Genomic DNA, 21,359 nt, shown 5'->3' on the forward strand with positions numbered 1-21,359 from the left:
TGAAATTGCTCTGAGATGACCAAAATAGTCCGTTTTGAAAATGTTCATCTTTCAACTAATTTTGACTCTCAGAGGTGTATCATCACTTTTGGAGATAAAATGAGCATCTTTATCGTCATTTTCATGCTTCTAGGGAGCCAAAACTCAAGATTTGGCTCATGGTTAAAAGTGACTTAAAAAGGCCCAAATGCTCACTTTGAGGGATTAAAGCGTGTTTATTCACTGCAGGAAGAGATATAAACAACATTTAGAGTAAATTAATGTTCATGCAAGAACGTTCTATTTTTCTTGCAAAACGATCGATGACCCGCGACCTGATGAAATTGCTCCGAGATGACCAAAATGGTCCGTTTTGAAAATTTTCATCTTTCAACTAATTTTGACTCGCAGAGGTGGATCATCACTTTTGGATATAAAATGAGCATCTTTATCGTCATTTTCATGCTTCTAGGGAGCCAAAATTCAAGATTTGGCTCATGGTTAAAAGTGACTTAAAAAGGCCCAAATGCTCACTTCGAGGGCTTAAAACGTGTTTATTCACTGCGGGAAGAGATATAAACAACATTTAGAGTAAATTATTGTTCATGCGAGAACGTTCAATTTTTCATGCAAAACGATCGATGACCCGCGACCTGATGAAATTGCTCTGAGATGACCAAAATGGTCCGTTTTAAAACCTTCCATCTTTCAACTAATTCTGACTTTCAGAGGTGGATCATCACTTTTGGAGATAAAATGAGCATCTTTATCGTCATTTTCATGCTTCTAAGGAGCCAAAACTCAAGATTTGGCTCATGGTTAAAAGTGACTTAAAAACGCCCAAATGCTCACTTTGAGGGATTAATACGTGTTTATTCACTGCGGGAAGAGATATAAACAACATTTAGAGTAAATTAATGTTCATGCAAGAACGTTCAATTTTTCATGCAAAACAATCGATGACCCGCGACCTGATGAAATTGCTCCGAGATGTCCAAAATGGTCCGTTTTGAAAATTTTCATCTTTCAACTAATTTTGACTCTCAGAGGTGGATCATCACTTTTGGATATAAAATGAGCATCTTTATCGTCATTTTCATGCTTCTAGGGAGCCAAAACTCAAGATTTGGCTCATGGTTAAAAGTGACTTAAAAAGGCCCAAATGCTCACTTCGAGGGCTTAAAACGTGTTTATTCACTGCGGGAAGAGATATAAACAACATTTAGAGTAAATTAATGTTCATGCAAGAACGTTCAATTTTTCATGCAAAACGATCGATGACCCGCGACCTGATGAAATTGCTACGAGATGACCAAAATGGTCCGTTTTGAAAATTTTCATCTTTCAACTAATTTTGACTCTCAGAGGTGGATCATCACTTTTGGATATAAAATGAGCATCTTTATCGTCATTTTCATGCTTCTAGGGAGCCAAAACTCAAGATTTGGCTCATGGTTAAAAGTGACTTAAAAGGACCCAAATGCTCACTTCGAGGGCTTAAAACGTGTTTATTCACTGCGGGAAGAGATATAAACAACATTTAGAGTAAATTAATGTTCATGCAAGAACGTTCAATTTTTCATGCAAAACGATCGATGACCCGCGACCTGATGAAATTGCTCCAAGATGACCACAATGGTCCGTTTTGAAAATTTTCATCTTTCAACTAATTTTGACTCTCAGAGGTGGATCATCACTTTTGGATATAAAATGAGCATCTTTATCGTCATTTTCATGCTTCTAGGGAGCCAAAACTCAAGATTTGGCTCATGGTTAAAAGTGACTTAAAAAGGCCCAAATGCTCACTTTGAGGGCTTAAAACGTGTTTATTCACTGCGGGAAGAGATATAAACAACTTTTAGAGTAAATTATTGTTCATGCGAGAACGTTCAATTTTTCATGCAAAACGATTGATGACCCGCGACCTGATGAAATTGCTCTGAGATTACCAAAATGGTCCGTTTTAAAACCTTCCATCTTTCAACTAATTCTGACTTTCAGAGGTGGATCATCACTTTTGGAGATAAAATGAGCATCTTTATCGTCATTTTCATGCTTCTAAGGAGCCAAAACTCAAGATTTGGCTCATGGTTAAAAGTGAATTAAAAGGACCCAAATGCTCACTTCGAGGGCTTAAAACGTGTTTATTCACTGCGGGAAGAGATATAAACAACATTTAGAGTAAATTAATGTTCATGCAAGAACGTTCAATTTTTCATGCAAAACGATCGATGACCCGCGACCTGATGAAATTGCTCCGAGATGACCAAAATGGTCCGTTTTGAAAATTTTCATCTTTCAACTAATTTTGACTCTCAGAGGTGGATCATCACTTTTGGAGATAAAATGAGCATCTTTATCGTCATTTTCATGCTTCTAGGGAGCCAAAACTAAATATTTGGCTCATGGTTAAAAGTGACTTAAAAAGGACCAAATGCTCACTTCGAGGGCTTAAAACGAGTTTATTCACTGCGGGAAGAGATATAAACAACATTTAGAGTAAATTAAAGTTCATGCAAGAACGTTCAATTTTTCATGCAAAACGATCGATGACCCGCGACCTGATGAAATTGCTCCGAGATGACCAAAATGGTCCGTTTTGAAAATTGTCATCTTTCAACTAATTTTGACTCTCAGAGGTGGATCATCACTTTTGGAGATAAAATGAGCATCTTTATCGTCATTTTCATGCTTCTAGGGAGCCAAAACTCAAGATTTGGCTCATGGTTAAAAGTGACTTAAAAAGGCCCAAATGCTCACTTCGAGGGCTTAATACGTGTTTATTCACCGTGGGAAGAGATATAAACAACATTTAGAGTAAAATAATGTTCATGCGAGAACCTTGAATTTTTCATGCAAAACGATCGTTGACCCGCGACCTGATGAAATTGCTTTGAGATGACCAAAATGGTCCGTTTTGAAAATGTTCATCTTTCAACTAATTTTTACTCTCAGAGGTGGATCATCACTTTTGGAGCTAAAATGAGCATCTTTATAGTCATTTTCATGCTTCTAGGGAGCCAAAACTCAAGATTTGGCTCATGGGTAAAAGTGACTTAAAAGGACCCAAATGCTCACTTCGAGGGCTTAAAACATGTTTAGTCACTGCGGGAAGAGATATAAACAACATTTAGAGTAAATTATTGTTCATGCGAGAACGTTCAATTTTTCATGAAAAACGATCGATGACCCGCGACCTGATGAAATTGCTCCGAGATGACCAAAATGGTCCGTTTTGAAAAATGTCATCTTTTAACTAATTTTGACTCTCAGAGGTGGATCATCACTTTTGGATATAAAATGAGCATCTTTATCGTCATTTTCATGCTTCTAGGGAGCCAAAACTCAAGATTTGGCTCATGGTTAAAAGTGACTTAAAAACGCCCAAATGCTCACTTTGAGGGATTAATACGTGTTTATTCACTGCGGGAAGAGATATAAACAACATTTAGAGTAAATTAATGTTCATGCAAGAACGTTCAATTTTTCATGCAAAACAATCGATGACCCGCGACCTGATGAAATTGCTCCGAGATGTCCAAAATGGTCCGTTTTGAAAATTTTCATCTTTCAACTAATTTTGACTCTCAGAGGTGGATCATCACTTTTGGATATAAAATGAGCATCTTTATCGTCATTTTCATGCTTCTAGGGAGCCAAAACTCAAGATTTGGCTCATGGTTAAAAGTGACTTAAAAAGGCCCAAATGCTCACTTCGAGGGCTTAAAACGTGTTTATTCACTGCGGGAAGAGATATAAACAACATTTAGAGTAAATTATTGTTCATCCGAGAACGTTCAATTTTTCATGCAAAACGATCGATGACCCGCGATCTGATGAAATTGCTCCGAGATGACCAAAATGGTCCGTTTTGAAAAGTTTAATCTTTCAACTAATTTTGACTCTCAGAGGTGGATCATCACTTTTGGAGATAAAATGAGCATCTTTATCGTCATTTTCAAGCTTCTAGGGAGCCAAAACTCAAGATTTGGCTCATGGTTAAAAGTGACTTAAAAAGGCCCAAATGCTCACTTCGAAGGCTTAAAACGTGTTTATTCACTGCGGGAAGAGATATAAACAACATTTAGAGTAAATTAATGTTCATGCAAGAACGTTCAATTTTTCATGCAAAACGATCGATGACCCGCGATCTGATGAAATTGCTCCGAGATGACCAAAATGGTCCGTTTTGAAAATTTTCATCTTTCAACTAATTTTGACTCTCAGAGGTGGATCATCACTTTTGGAGATAAAATGAGCATCTTTATCGTCATTTTCATGCTTCTAGGGAGCCAAAACTCAAGATTTGGCTCATGGTTAAAAGTGACTTAAAAAGGCCCAAATGCTCACTTCGAGGGCTTAAAACGTGTTTATTCACTGCGGGAAGAGATATAAACAACATGTAGAGTAAATTATTGTTGATGGGAGAACGTTCAATTTTTCATGCAAAACGATCGATGACCCGCGACCTGATGAAATTGCTCTGAGATGACCAAAATGGTCCGTTTTAAAACCTTCCATCTTTCAACTAATTCTGACTTTCAGAGGTGGATCATCACTTTTGGAGATAAAATGAGCATCTTTATCGTCATTTTCATGCTTCTAAGGAGCCAAAACTCAAGATTTGGCTCATGGTTAAAAGTGAATTAAAAGGACCCAAATGCTCACTTCGAGGGCTTAAAACGTGTTTATTCACTGCGGGAAGAGATATAAACAACATTTAGAGTAAATTAATGTTCATGCAAGAACGTTCAATTTTTCATGCAAAACGATCGATGACCCGCGACCTGATGAAATTGCTCAGAGATGACCAAAATGGTCCGTTTTGAAAATTTTCATCTTTCAACTAATTTTGACTCTCAGAGGTGGATCATCACTTTTGGAGATAAAATGAGCATCTTTATCGTCATTTTCATGCTTCTAGGGAGCCAAAACTCAAGATTTGGCTCACGGTTAAAAGTGACTTAAAAAGGCCCAAATGCTCACTTCGAGGGCTTAAAACGTGTTTATTCACTGCGGGAAGAGATATAAACAACATTTAGAGTAAATTAATGTTCATGCGAGAACTTTCAATTTTTCATGAAAAACGATCGATGACCCGCGACCTGATGAAATTGCTCTGAGATGACCAAAATAGTCCGTTTTGAAAATGTTCATCTTTCAACTAATTTTGACTCTCAGAGGTGTATCATCACTTTTGGAGATAAAATGAGCATCTTTATCGTCATTTTCATGCTTCTAGGGAGTCAAAACTCAAGATTTGGCTCATGGTTAAAAGTGACTTAAAAAGGCCCAAATGCTCACTTCGAGGGCTTAAAACGTGTTTATTCACTGCGGGAAGAGATATAAACAACATTTAGAGTAAAATAATGTTCATGCGAGAACGTTCAATTTTTCATGCAAAACGATCGTTGACCCGCGACCTGATGAAATTGCTCCGAGATGACCAAAATGGTCCGTTTTGAAAATTTTCATCTTTCAACTAATTTTGACTCTCAGAGGTGGATCATCACTTTTGGAGATAAAATGAGCATCTTTATCGTCATTTTCATGCTTCTAGGGATCCAAAACTCAAGATTTGGCTCATGGTTAAAAGTGACTTAAAAAGGCCCAAATGCTCACTTCGAGGGCTTAAAACTTGTTTATTCACTGCGGGAAGAGATATAAACAACATTTAGAGTAAATTAATGTTCATGCGAGAACGTTCAATTTTTCATGAAAAACGATCGATGACCCGCGACCTGATGAAATTGCTCTGAGATGACCAAAATAGTCCGTTGTGAAAATGTTCATCTTTCAACTAATTTTGACTCTCAGAGGTGTATCATCACTTTTGGAGATAAAATGAGCATCTTTATCGTCATTTTCATGCTTCTAGGGAGTCAAAACTCAAGATTTGGCTCATGGTTAAAAGTGACTTTAAAAGGCCCAAATGCTCACTTCGAGGGCTTAAAACGTGTTTATTCACTGCGGGAAGAGATATAAACAACATTTAGAGTAAATTAATGTTCATGCAAGAACGTTCAATTTTTCATGCAAAACGATCGATGACCCGCGACCTGATGAAATTGCTACGAGATGACCAAAATGGTCCGTTTTGAAAATTTTCATCTTTCAACTAATTTTGACTCTCAGAGGTGGATCATCACTTTTGGAGATAAAATGAGCATCTTTATCGTCATTTTCATGCTTCTAGGGAGCCAAAACTCAAGATTTGGCTCATGGTTAAAAGTGACTGAAAAAGGCCCAAATGCTAACTTCGAGGGCTTAAAACGTGTTTAGTCACTGCGGGAAGAGATATAAACAACATTTAGAGTAAATTATTGTTCATGCGAGAACGTTCAATTTTTCATGCAAAACGATCTATGACCCGCGACCTGATGAAATTGCTCCGAGATGACCAAAATGGTCCGTTTTGAAAATTTTCATCTTTCAACTAATTTTGACTCTCAGAGGTGGATCATCACTTTTGGATATAAAATGAGCATCTTTATCGTCATTTTCATGCTTCTAGGGAGCCAAAACTCAAGATTTGGCTCATGGTTAAAAGTGACTTAAAAGGACCCAAATGCTCACTTCGAGGGCTTAAAACGTGTTTATTCACTGCGGGAAGAGATATAAACAACATTTAGAGTAAATTAATGTTCATGCAAGAACGTTCAATTTTTCATGCAAAACGATCGATGACCCGCGACCTGATGAAATTGCTCCAAGATGACCACAATGGTCCGTTTTGAAAATTTTCATCTTTCAACTAATTTTGACTCTCAGAGGTGGATCATCACTTTTGGATATAAAATGAGCATCTTTATCGTCATTTTCATGCTTCTAGGGAGCCAAAACTCAAGATTTGGCTCATGGTTAAAAGTGACTTAAAAAGGCCCAAATGCTCACTTTGAGGGCTTAAAACGTGTTTATTCACTGCGGGAAGAGATATAAACAACATTTAGAGTAAATTATTGTTCATGCGAGAACGTTCAATTTTTCATGCAAAACGATTGATGACCCGCGACCTGATGAAATTGCTCTGAGATTACCAAAATGGTCCGTTTTAAAACCTTCCATCTTTCAACTAATTCTGACTTTCAGAGGTGGATCATCACTTTTGGAGATAAAATGAGCATCTTTATCGTCATTTTCATGCTTCTAAGGAGCCAAAACTCAAGATTTGGCTCATGGTTAAAAGTGAATTAAAAGGACCCAAATGCTCACTTCGAGGGCTTAAAACGTGTTTATTCACTGCGGGAAGAGATATAAACAACATTTAGAGTAAATTAATGTTCATGCAAGAACGTTCAATTTTTCATGCAAAACGATCGATGACCCGCGACCTGATGAAATTGCTACGAGATGACCAAAATGGTCCGTTTTGAAAATTTTCATCTTTCAACTAATTTTGACTCTCAGAGGTGGATCATCACTTTTGGAGATAAAATGAGCATCTTTATCGTCATTTTCATGCTTCTAGGGAGCCAAAACTCAAGATTTGGCTCATGGTTAAAAGTGACTTAAAAAGGCCCAAATGCTAACTTCGAGGGCTTAAAACGTGTTTAGTCACTGCGGGAAGAGATATAAACAACATTTAGAGTAAATTATTGTTCATGCGAGAACGTTCAATTTTTCATGCAAAACGATCGATGACCCGCGACCTGATGAAATTGCTCCGAGATGACCAAAATGGTCCGTTTTGAAAATTTTCATCTTTCAACTAATTTTGACTCTCAGAGGTGGATCATCACTTTTGGATATAAAATGAGCATCTTTATCATCATTTTCATGCTTCTAGGGAGCCAAAACTCAAGATTTGGCTCATGGTTAAAAGTGACTTAAAAAGGCCCAAATGCTAACTTCGAGGGCTTAAAACGTGTTTAGTCACTGCAGGAAGAGATATAAACAACATTTAGAGTAAATTATTGTTCATGCGAGAACGTTCAATTTTTCATGCAAAACGATCGATGACCCGCGACCTGATGAAATTGCTCCGAGATGACCAAAATGGTCCGTTTTGAAAATTTTCATCTTTCAACAAATTTTGACTCTCAGAGGTGGATCATCACTTTTGGATATAAAATGAGCATCTTTATCGTCATTTTCATGCTTCTAGGGAGCCAAAACTCAAGATTTGGCTCATGGTTAAAAGTGACTTAAAAGGACCCAAATGCTCACTTCGAGGGCTTAAAACGTGTTTATTCACTGCGGGAAGAGATATAAACAACATTTAGAGTAAATTAATGTTCATGCAAGAACGTTCAATTTTTCATGCAAAACGATCGATGACCCGCGACCTGATGAAATTGCTCCAAGATGACCACAATGGTCCGTTTTGAAAATTTTCATCTTTCAACTAATTTTGACTCTCAGAGGTGGATCATCACTTTTGGATATAAAATGAGCATCTTTATCGTCATTTTCATGCTTCTAGGGAGCCAAAACTCAAGATTTGGCTCATGGTTAAAAGTGACTTAAAAAGGCCCAAATGCTCACTTTGAGGGCTTAAAACGTGTTTATTCACTGCGGGAAGAGATATAAACAACATTTAGAGTAAATTATTGTTCATGCGAGAACGTTCAATTTTTCATGCAAAACGATTGATGACCCGCGACCTGATGAAATTGCTCTGAGATTACCAAAATGGTCCGTTTTAAAACCTTCCATCTTTCAACTAATTCTGACTTTCAGAGGTGGATCATCACTTTTGGAGATAAAATGAGCATCTTTATCGTCATTTTCATGCTTCTAAGGAGCCAAAACTCAAGATTTGGCTCATGGTTAAAAGTGAATTAAAAGGACCCAAATGCTCACTTCGAGGGCTTAAAACGTGTTTATTCACTGCGGGAAGAGATATAAACAACATTTAGAGTAAATTAATGTTCATGCAAGAACGTTCAATTTTTCATGCAAAACGATCGATGACCCGCGACGTGATGAAATTGCTACGAGATGACCAAAATGGTCCGTTTTGAAAATTTTCATCTTTCAACTAATTTTGACTCTCAGAGGTGGATCATCACTTTTGGAGATAAAATGAGCATCTTTATCGTCATTTTCATGCTTCTAGGGAGCCAAAACTCAAGATTTGGCTCATGGTTAAAAGTGACTTAAAAAGGCCCAAATGCTAACTTCGAGGGCTTAAAACGTGTTTAGTCACTGCGGGAAGAGATATAAACAACATTTAGAGTAAATTATTGTTCATGCGAGAACGTTCAATTTTTCATGCAAAACGATCGATGACCCGCGACCTGATGAAATTGCTCCGAGATGACCAAAATGGTCCGTTTTGAAAATTTTCATCTTTCAACTAATTTTGACTCTCAGAGGTGGATCATCACTTTTGGATATAAAATGAGCATCTTTATCATCATTTTCATGCTTCTAGGGAGCCAAAACTCAAGATTTGGCTCATGGTTAAAAGTGACTTAAAAGGACCCAAATGCTCACTTCGAGGGCTTAAAACGTGTTTATTCACTGCGGGAAGAGATATAAACAACATTTAGAGTAAAATAACCCTTTAGGTGCTGCCGTCGGCCAACGGTCGTCACGGGCACTACCTCCCCAGTGCTGCGTGCGACCGCTGGACGTCCAGTTCAGCACTGGATAATGGACAGCGCAGCACTGGGGAGGTTTGTTTACTAGCTCCTAAGGTGTTAATGTTCATGCAAGAACGTTCAATTTTTCATGCAAAACGATAGATGACCCGCGACCTGATGAAATTGCTCCAAGATGACCAAAATGGTCCATTTTGAAAATTTTCATCTTTCAACTAATTTTGACTCTCAGAGGTGGATCATCACTTTTGGATATAAAATGAGCATCTTTATCGTCATTTTCATGCTTCTAGGGAGCCAAAACTCAAGAATTGGCTCATGGTTAAAAGTGACTTAAAAAGGCCCAAATGCTCACTTTGAGGGATTAAAACGTGTTTATTCACTGCGGGAAGAGATATAAACAACATTTAGAGTAAATTAATGTTCATGCAAGAACGTTCAATTTTTCATGCAAAACGATCGATGACCCGCGACCTGATGAAATTGCTCCGAGATGACCAAAATGGTCCATTTTGAAAATTTTCATCTTTCAACTAATTTTGACTCTCAGAGGTGGATCATCACTTTTGGAGATAAAATGAGCATCTTTATCGTCATTTTCATGCTTCTAGGGAGCCAAAACTCAATATTTGGCTCATGGTTAAAAGTGACTTAAAAAGGACCAAATGCTCACTTCGAGGGCTTAAAACGTGTTTATTCACTGCGGGAAGAGATATAAACAACATTTAGAGTAAATTAATGTTCATGCAAGAACGTTCAATTTTTCATGCAAAACGATCGATGACCCGCGACCTGATGAAATTGCTCTGAGATGACCAAAATAGTCCGTTTTGAAAATTTTCATCTTTCAACTAATTTTGACTCTCAGAGGTGGATCGTCACTTTTGGAGATAAAATGAGCATCTTTATCGTCATTTTCATACTTCTAGGGAGCCAAAACTCAAGATTTGGCTCATGGTTAAAAGTGACTTAAAAAGGCCCAAATGCTTACTTTGAGGGCTTAAAACGTGTTTATTCACTGCGGGAAGAGATATAAACAACATTTAGAGTAAATTAATGTTCATGCAAGAACGTTCAATTTTTCATGCAAAACGATCGATGACCCGCGAACTGATGAAATTGCTCCGAGATGACCAAAATGGTCCGTTTTGAAAATTTTCATCTTTCAACCAATTTTGACTCTCAGAGGTGGATCATCACTTTTGGAGATAAAATGAGCATCTTTATCGTCATTTTCATGCTTCTAGGGAGCCAAAACTCAAGATTTGGCTCATGGTTAAAAGTGACTTAAAAAGGCCCAAATGCTCACTTCGAGGGCTTAAAACGTGTTTATTCACTGTGGGAAGAGATATAAACAACATTTAGAGTAAAATAATGTTCATGCGAGAACGTTGAATTTTTCATGCAAAACGATCGTTGACCCGCGACCTGATGAAATTGCTCTGAGATGACCAAAATGGTCCGTTTTGAAAATGTTCATCTTTCAACTAATTTTTACTCTCAGAGGTGGATCATCACTTTTGGAGCTAAAATGAGCATCTTTATAGTCATTTTCATGCTTCTAGGGAGCCAAAACTCAAGATTTGGCTCATGGGTAAAAGTGACTTAAAAGGACCCAAATGCTCACTTCGAGGGCTTAAAACGTGTTTAGTCACTGCGGGAAGAGATATAAACAACATTTAGAGTAAATTATTGTTCATGCGAGAACGTTCAATTTTTCATGCAAAACGATCGATGACCCGCGACCTGATGAAATTGCTCCGAGATGACCAAAATGGTCCGTTTTGTAAATTTTCATCTTTCAACTAATTTTGACTCTCAGAGGTGGATCATCACTTTTGGATATAAAATGAGCATCTTTATCGTCATTTTCATGCTTCTAGGGAGCCAAAACTCAAGATTTGGCTCATGGTTAAAAGTGACTTAAAAAGGCCCAAATGCTCACTTTGAGGGATTAAAGCGTGTTTATTCACTGCAGGAAGAGATATAAACAACATTTAGAGTAAATTAATGTTCATGCAAGAACGTTCTATTTTTCTTGCAAAACGATCGATGACCCGCGACCTGATGAAATTGCTCCGAGATGACCAAAATGGTCCGTTTTGAAAATTTTCATCTTTCAACTAATTTTGACTCGCAGAGGTGGATCATCACTTTTGGATATAAAATGAGCATCTTTATCGTCATTTTCATGCTTCTAGGGAGCCAAAATTCAAGATTTGGCTCATGGTTAAAAGTGACTTAAAAAGGCCCAAATGCTCACTTCGAGGGCTTAAAACGTGTTTATTCACTGCGGGAAGAGATATAAACAACATTTAGAGTAAATTATTGTTCATGCGAGAACGTTCAATTTTTCATGCAAAACGATCGATGACCCGCGACCTGATGAAATTGCTCTGAGATGACCAAAATGGTCCGTTTTAAAACCTTCCATCTTTCAACTAATTCTGACTTTCAGAGGTGGATCATCACTTTTGGAGATAAAATGAGCATCTTTATCGTCATTTTCATGCTTCTAAGGAGCCAAAACTCAAGATTTGGCTCATGGTTAAAAGTGAATTAAAGAACCCAAATGCTCACTTCGAGGGCTTAAAACTTGTTTATTCAGTGCGGGAAGAGATATAAACAACATTTAGAGTAAATTAATGTTCATGCAAGAACGTTCAATTTTTCATGCAAAACGATCGATGACCCGCGACCTGATGAAATTGCTCCGAGATGACCAAAATGGTCCGTTTTGAAAATTTTCATCTTTCAACTAATTTTGACTCTCAGAGGTGGATCATCACTTTTGGAGATAAAATGAGCATCTTTATCGTCATTTTCATGCTTCTAGGGAGCCAAAACTCAATATTTGGCTCATGGTTAAAAGTGACTTAAAAAGGACCAAATGCTCACTTCGAGGGCTTAAAACGTGTTTATTCACTGCGGGAAGAGATATAAACAACATTTAGAGTAAATTAAAGTTCATGCAAGAACGTTCAATTTTTCATGCAAAACGATCGATGACCCGCGACCTGATGAAATTGCTCCGAGATGACCAAAATGGTCCGTTTTGAAAATTGTCATCTTTCAACTAATTTTGACTCTCAGAGGTGGATCATCACTTTTGGAGATAAAATGAGCATCTTTATCGTCATTTTCATGCTTCTAGGGAGCCAAAACTCAAGATTTGGCTCATGGTTAAAAGTGACTTAAAAAGGCCCAAATGCTCACTTTGAGGGCTTAAAACGTGTTTATTCACCGTGGGAAGAGATATAAACAACATTTAGAGTAAAATAATGTTCATGCGAGAACCTTGAATTTTTCATGCAAAACGATCGTTGACCCGCGACCTGATGAAATTGCTTTGAGATGACCAAAATGGTCCGTTTTGAAAATGTTCATCTTTCAACTAATTTTTACTCTCAGAGGTGGATCATCACTTTTGGAGCTAAAATGAGCATCTTTATAGTCATTTTCATGCTTCTAGGGAGCCAAAACTCAAGATTTGGCTCATGGGTAAAAGTGACTTAAAAGGACCCAAATGCTCACTTCGAGGGCTTAAAACATGTTTAGTCACTGCGGGAAGAGATATAAACAACATTTAGAGTAAATTATTGTTCATGCGAGAACGTTCAATTTTTCATGAAAAACGATCGATGACCCGCGACCTGATGAAATTGCTCCGAGATGACCAAAATGGTCCGTTTTGAAAAATTTCATCTTTTAACTAATTTTGACTCTCAGAGGTGGATCATCACTTTTGGATATAAAATGAGCATCTTTATCGTCATTTTCATGCTTCTAGGGAGCCAAAACTCAAGATTTGGCTCATGGTTAAAAGTGACTTAAAAACGCCCAAATGCTCACTTTGAGGGATTAATACGTGTTTATTCACTGCGGGAAGAGAAATAAACAACATTTAGAGTAAATTAATGTTCATGCAAGAACGTTCAATTTTTCATGCAAAACAATCGATGACCCGCGACCTGATGAAATTGCTCCGAGATGTCCAAAATGGTCCGTTTTGAAAATTTTCATCTTTCAACTAATTTTGACTCTCAGAGGTGGATCATCACTTTTGGATATAAAATTAGCATCTTTATCGTCATTTTCATGCTTCTAGGGAGCCAAAACTCAAGATTTGGCTCATGGTTAAAAGTGACTTAAAAAGGCCCAAATGCTCACTTCGAGGGCTTAAAACGTGTTTATTCACTGCGGGAAGAGATATAAACAACATTTAGAGTAAATTATTGTTCATGCGAGAACGTTCAATTTTTCATGCAAAACGATCGATGACCCGCGACCTGATGAAATTGCTCTGAGATGACCAAAATGGTCCGTTTTAAAACCTTCCATCTTTCAACTAATTCTGACTTTCAGAGGTGGATCATCACTTTTGGAGATAAAATGAGCATCTTTATCGTCATTTTCATGCTTCTAAGGAGCCAAAACTCAAGATTTGGCTCATGGTTAAAAGTGAATTAAAAGGACCCAAATGCTCACTTCGAGGGCTTAAAACGTGTTTATTCACTGCGGGAAGAGATATAAACAACATTTAGAGTAAATTATTGTTCATCCGAGAACGTTCAATTTTTCATGCAAAACGATCGATGACCCGCGATCTGATGAAATTGCTCCGAGATGACCAAAATGGTCCGTTTTGAAAAGTTTAATCTTTCAACTAATTTTGACTCTCAGAGGTGGATCATCACTTTTGGAGATAAAATGAGCATCTTTATCGTCATTTTCAAGCTTCTAGGGAGCCAAAACTCAAGATTTGGCTCATGGTTAAAAGTGACTTAAAAAGGCCCAAATGCTCACTTCGAAGGCTTAAAACGTGTTTATTCACTGCGGGAAGAGATATAAACAACATTTAGAGTAAATTAATGTTCATGCAAGAACGTTCAATTTTTCATGCAAAACGATCGATGACCCGCGATCTGATGAAATTGCTCCGAGATGACCAAAATGGTCCGTTTTGAAAATTTTCATCTTTCAACTAATTTTGACTCTCAGAGGTGGATCATCACTTTTGGAGATAAAATGAGCATCTTTATCGTCATTTTCATGCTTCTAGGGAGCCAAAACTCAAGATTTGGCTCATGGTTAAAAGTGACTTAAAAAGGCCCAAATGCTCACTTCGAGGGCTTAAAACGTGTTTATTCACTGCGGGAAGAGATATAAACAACATGTAGAGTAAATTATTGTTGATGGGAGAACGTTCAATTTTTCATGCAAAACGATCGATGACCCGCGACCTGATGAAATTGCTCTGAGATGACCAAAATGGTCCGTTTTAAAACCTTCCATCTTTCAACTAATTCTGACTTTCAGAGGTGGATCATCACTTTTGGAGATAAAATGAGCATCTTTATCGTCATTTTCATGCTTCTAAGGAGCCAAAACTCAAGATTTGGCTCATGGTTAAAAGTGAATTAAAAGGACCCAAATGCTCACTTCGAGGGCTTAAAACGTGTTTATTCACTGCGGGAAGAGATATAAACAACATTTAGAGTAAATTAATGTTCATGCAAGAACGTTCAATTTTTCATGCAAAACGATCGATGACCCGCGACCTGATGAAATTGCTCAGAGATGACCAAAATGGTCCGTTTTGAAAATTTTCATCTTTCAACTAATTTTGACTCTCAGAGGTGGATCATCACTTTTGGAGATAAAATGAGCATCTTTATCGTCATTTTCATGCTTCTAGGGAGCCAAAACTCAAGATTTGGCTCATGGTTAAAAGTGACTTAAAAAGGCCCAAATGCTCACTTCGAGGGCTTAAAACGTGTTTATTCACTGCGGGAAGAGATATAAACAACATTTAGAGTAAATTAATGTTCATGCGAGAACTTTCAATTTTTCATGAAAAACGATCGATGACCCGCGACCTGATGAAATTGCTCTGAGATGACCAAAATAGTCCGTTTTGAAAATGTTCATCTTTCAACTAATTTTGACTCTCAGAGGTGTATCATCACTTTTGGAGATAAAATGAGCATCTTTATCGTCATTTTCATGCTTCTAGGGAGTCAAAACTCAAGATTTGGCTCATGGTTAAAAGTGACTTAAAAAGGCCCAAATGCTCACTTCGAGGGCTTAAAACGTGTTTATTCACTGCGGGAAGAGATATAAACAACATTTAGAGTAAAATAATGTTCATGCGAGAACGTTCAATTTTTCATGCAAAACGATCGTTGACCCGCGACCTGATGAAATTGCTCCGAGATGACCAAAATGGTCCGTTTTGAAAATTTTCATCTTTCAACTAATTTTGACTCTCAGAGGTGGATCATCACTTTTGGAGATAAAATGAGCATCTTTATCGTCATTTTCATGCTTCTAGGGATCCAAAACTCAAGATTTGGCTCATGGTTAAAAGTGACTTAAAAAGGCCCAAATGCTCACTTCGAGGGCTTAAAACTTGTTTATTCACTGCGGGAAGAGATATAAACAACATTTAGAGTAAATTAATGTTCATGCGAGAACGTTCAATTTTTCATGAAAAACGATCGATGACCCGCGACCTGATGAAATTGCTCTGAGATGACCAAAATAGTCCGTTGTGAAAATGTTCATCTTTCAACTAATTTTGACTCTCAGAGGTGTATCATCACTTTTGGAGATAAAATGAGCATCTTTATCGTCATTTTCATGCTTCTAGGGAGTCAAAACTCAAGATTTGGCTCATGGTTAAAAGTGACTTTAAAAGGCCCAAATGCTCACTTCGAGGGCTTAAAACGTGTTTATTCACTGCGGGAAGAGATATAAACAACATTTAGAGTAAATTAATGTTCATGCAAGAACGTTCAATTTTTCATGCAAAACGATCGATGACCCGCGACCTGATGAAATTGCTACGAGATGACCAAAATGGTCCGTTTTGAAAATTTTCATCTTTCAACTAATTTTGACTCTCAGAGGTGGATCATCACTTTTGGAGATAAAATGAGCATCTTTATCGTCATTTTCATGCTTCTAGGGAGCCAAAACTCAAGATTTGGCTCATGGTTAAAAGTGACTGAAAAAGGCCCAAATGCTAACTTCGAGGGCTTAAAACGTGTTTAGTCACTGCGGGAAGAGATATAAACAACATTTAGAGTAAATTATTGTTCATGCGAGAACGTTCAATTTTTCATGCAAAACGATCTATGACCCGCGACCTGATGAAATTGCTCCGAGATGACCAAAATGGTCCGTTTTGAAAATTTTCATCTTTCAACTAATTTTGACTCTCAGAGGTGGATCATCACTTTTGGATATAAAATGAGCATCTTTATCGTCATTTTCATGCTTCTAGGGAGCCAAAACTCAAGATTTGGCTCATGGTTAAAAGTGACTTAAAAGGACCCAAATGCTCACTTCGAGGGCTTAAAACGTGTTTATTCACTGCGGGAAGAGATATAAACAACATTTAGAGTAAATTAATGTTCATGCAAGAACGTTCAATTTTTCATGCAAAACGATCGATGACCCGCGACCTGATGAAATTGCTCCAAGATGACCACAATGGTCCGTTTTGAAAATTTTCATCTTTCAACTAATTTTGACTCTCAGAGGTGGATCATCACTTTTGGATATAAAATGAGCATCTTTATCGTCATTTTCATGCTTCTAGGGAGCCAAAACTCAAGATTTGGCTCATGGTTAAAAGTGACTTAAAAAGGCCCAAATGCTCACTTTGAGGGCTTAAAACGTGTTTATTCACTGCGGGAAGAGATATAAACAACATTTAGAGTAAATTATTGTTCATGCGAGAACGTTCAATTTTTCATGCAAAACGATTGATGACCCGCGACCTGATGAAATTGCTCTGAGATTACCAAAATGGTCCGTTTTAAAACCTTCCATCTTTCAACTAATTCTGACTTTCAGAGGTGGATCATCACTTTTGGAGATAAAATGAGCATCTTTATCGTCATTTTCATGCTTCTAAGGAGCCAAAACTCAAGATTTGGCTCATGGTTAAAAGTGAATTAAAAGGACCCAAATGCTCACTTCGAGGGCTTAAAACGTGTTTATTCACTGCGGGAAGAGATATAAACAACATTTAGAGTAAATTAATGTTCATGCAAGAACGTTCAATTTTTCATGCAAAACGATCGATGACCCGCGACCTGATGAAATTGCTACGAGATGACCAAAATGGTCCGTTTTGAAAATTTTCATCTTTCAACTAATTTTGACTCTCAGAGGTGGATCATCACTTTTGGATATAAAATGAGCATCTTTATCATCATTTTCATGCTTCTAGGGAGCCAAAACTCAAGATTTGGCTCATGGTTAAAAGTGACTTAAAAAGGCCCAAATGCTAACTTCGAGGGCTTAAAACGTGTTTAGTCACTGCAGGAAGAGATATAAACAACATTTAGAGTAAATTATTGTTCATGCGAGAACGTTCAATTTTTCATGCAAAACGATCGATGACCCGCGACCTGATGAAATTGCTCCGAGATGACCAAAATGGTCCGTTTTGAAAATTTTCATCTTTCAACAAATTTTGACTCTCAGAGGTGGATCATCACTTTTGGATATAAAATGAGCATCTTTATCGTCATTTTCATGCTTCTAGGGAGCCAAAACTCAAGATTTGGCTCATGGTTAAAAGTGACTTAAAAGGACCCAAATGCTCACTTCGAGGGCTTAAAACGTGTTTATTCACTGCGGGAAGAGATATAAACAACATTTAGAGTAAATTAATGTTCATGCAAGAACGTTCAATTTTTCATGCAAAACGATCGATGACCCGCGACCTGATGAAATTGCTCCAAGATGACCACAATGGTCCGTTTTGAAAATTTTCATCTTTCAACTAATTTTGACTCTCAGAGGTGGATCATCACTTTTGGATATAAAATGAGCATCTTTATCGTCATTTTCATGCTTCTAGGGAGCCAAAACTCAAGATTTGGCTCATGGTTAAAAGTGACTTAAAAAGGCCCAAATGCTCACTTTGAGGGCTTAAAACGTGTTTATTCACTGCGGGAAGAGATATAAACAACATTTAGAGTAAATTATTGTTCATGCGAGAACGTTCAATTTTTCATGCAAAACGATTGATGACCCGCGACCTGATGAAATTGCTCTGAGATTACCAAAATGGTCCGTTTTAAAACCTTCCATCTTTCAACTAATTCTGACTTTCAGAGGTGGATCATCACTTTTGGAGATAAAATGAGCATCTTTATCGTCATTTTCATGCTTCTAAGGAGCCAAAACTCAAGATTTGGCTCATGGTTAAAAGTGAATTAAAAGGACCCAAATGCTCACTTCGAGGGCTTAAAACGTGTTTATTCACTGCGGGAAGAGATATAAACAACATTTAGAGTAAATTAATGTTCATGCAAGAACGTTCAATTTTTCATGCAAAACGATCGATGACCCGCGACGTGATGAAATTGCTACGAGATGACCAAAATGGTCCGTTTTGAAAATTTTCATCTTTCAACTAATTTTGACTCTCAGAGGTGGATCATCACTTTTGGAGATAAAATGAGCATCTTTATCGTCATTTTCATGCTTCTAGGGAGCCAAAACTCAAGATTTGGCTCATGGTTAAAAGTGACTTAAAAAGGCCCAAATGCTAACTTCGAGGGCTTAAAACGTGTTTAGTCACTGCGGGAAGAGATATAAACAACATTTAGAGTAAATTATTGTTCATGCGAGAACGTTCAATTTTTCATGCAAAACGATCGATGACCCGCGACCTGATGAAATTGCTCCGAGATGACCAAAATGGTCCGTTTTGAAAATTTTCATCTTTCAACTAATTTTGACTCTCAGAGGTGGATCATCACTTTTGGATATAAAATGAGCATCTTTATCATCATTTTCATGCTTCTAGGGAGCCAAAACTCAAGATTTGGCTCATGGTTAAAAGTGACTTAAAAGGACCCAAATGCTCACTTCGAGGGCTTAAAACGTGTTTATTCACTGCGGGAAGAGATATAAACAACATTTAGAGTAAAATAACCCTTTAGGTGCTGCCGTCGGCCAACGGTCGTCACGGGCACTACCTCCCCAGTGCTGCGTGCGACCGCTGGACGTCCAGTTCAGCACTGGATAATGGACAGCGCAGCAATGGGGAGGTTTGTTTACTAGCTCCTAAGGTGTTAATGTTCATGCAAGAACGTTCAATTTTTCATGCAAAACGATAGATGACCCGCGACCTGATGAAATTGCTCCAAGATGACCAAAATGGTCCATTTTGAAAATTTTCATCTTTCAACTAATTTTGACTCTCAGAGGTGGATCATCACTTTTGGATATAAAATGAGCATCTTTATCGTCATTTTCATGCTTCTAGGGAGCCAAAACTCAAGAATTGGCTCATGGTTAAAAGTGACTTAAAAAGGCCCAAATGCTCACTTTGAGGGATTAAAACGTGTTTATTCACTGCGGGAAGAGATATAAACAACATTTAGAGTAAATTAATGTTCATGCAAGAACGTTCAATTTTTCATGCAAAACGATCGATGACCCGCGACCTGATGAAATTGCTCCGAGATGACCAAAATGGTCCATTTTGAAAATTTTCATCTTTCAACTAATTTTGACTCTCAGAGGTGGATCATCACTTTTGGAGATAAAATGAGCATCTTTATCGTCATTTTCATGCTTCTAGGGAGCCAAAACTCAATATTTGGCTCATGGTTAAAAGTGACTTAAAAAGGACCAAATGCTCACTTCGAGGGCTTAAAACGTGTTTATTCACTGCGGGAAGAGATATAAACAACATTTAGAGTAAATTAATGTTCATGCAAGAACGTTCAATTTTTCATGCAAAACGATCGATGACCCGCGACCTGATGAAATTGCTCTGAGATGACCAAAATAGTCCGTTTTGAAAATTTTCATCTTTCAACTAATTTTGACTCTCAGAGGTGGATCGTCACTTTTGGAGATAAAATGAGCATCTTTATCGTCATTTTCATACTTCTAGGGAGCCAAAACTCAAGATTTGGCTCATGGTTAAAAGTGACTTAAAAAGGCCCAAATGCTTACTTTGAGGGCTTAAAACGTGTTTATTCACTGCGGGAAGAGATATAAACAACATTTAGAGTAAATTAATGTTCATGCAAGAACGTTCAATTTTTCATGCAAAACGATCGATGACCCGCGAACTGATGAAATTGCTCCGAGATGACCAAAATGGTCCGTTTTGAAAATTTTCATCTTTCAACCAATTTTGACTCTCAGAGGTGGATCATCACTTTTGGAGATAAAATGAGCATCTTTATCGTCATTTTCATGCTTCTAGGGAGCCAAAACTCAAGATTTGGCTCATGGTTAAAAGTGACTTAAAAAGGCCCAAATGCTCACTTCGAGGGCTTAAAACGTGTTTATTCACTGTGGGAAGAGATATAAACAACATTTAGAGTAAAATAATGTTCATGCGAGAACGTTGAATTTTTCATGCAAAACGATCGTTGACCCGCGACCTGATGAAATTGCTCTGAGATGACCAAAATGGTCCGTTTTGAAAATGTTCATCTTTCAACTAATTTTTACTCTCAGAGGTGGATCATCACTTTTGGAGCTAAAATGAGCATCTTTATAGTCATTTTCATGCTTCTAGGGAGCCAAAACTCAAGATTTGGCTCATGGGTAAAAGTGACTTAAAAGGACCCAAATGCTCACTTCGAGGGCTTAAAACGTGTTTAGTCACTGCGGGAAGAGATATAAACAACATTTAGAGTAAATTATTGTTCATGCGAGAACGTTCAATTTTTCATGCAAAACGACCGATGACCCGCGACCTGATGAAATTGCTCCGAGATGACCAAAATGGTCCGTTTTGAAAATTTTCATCTTTCAACTAATTTTGACTCTCAGAGGTGGATCATC

The sequence above is a fragment of the Lissotriton helveticus genome, chromosome 2_1 (assembly GCF_964261635.1).
Source record: "Lissotriton helveticus chromosome 2_1, aLisHel1.1, whole genome shotgun sequence".
NCBI lineage: Eukaryota > Metazoa > Chordata > Amphibia > Caudata > Salamandridae > Lissotriton > Lissotriton helveticus.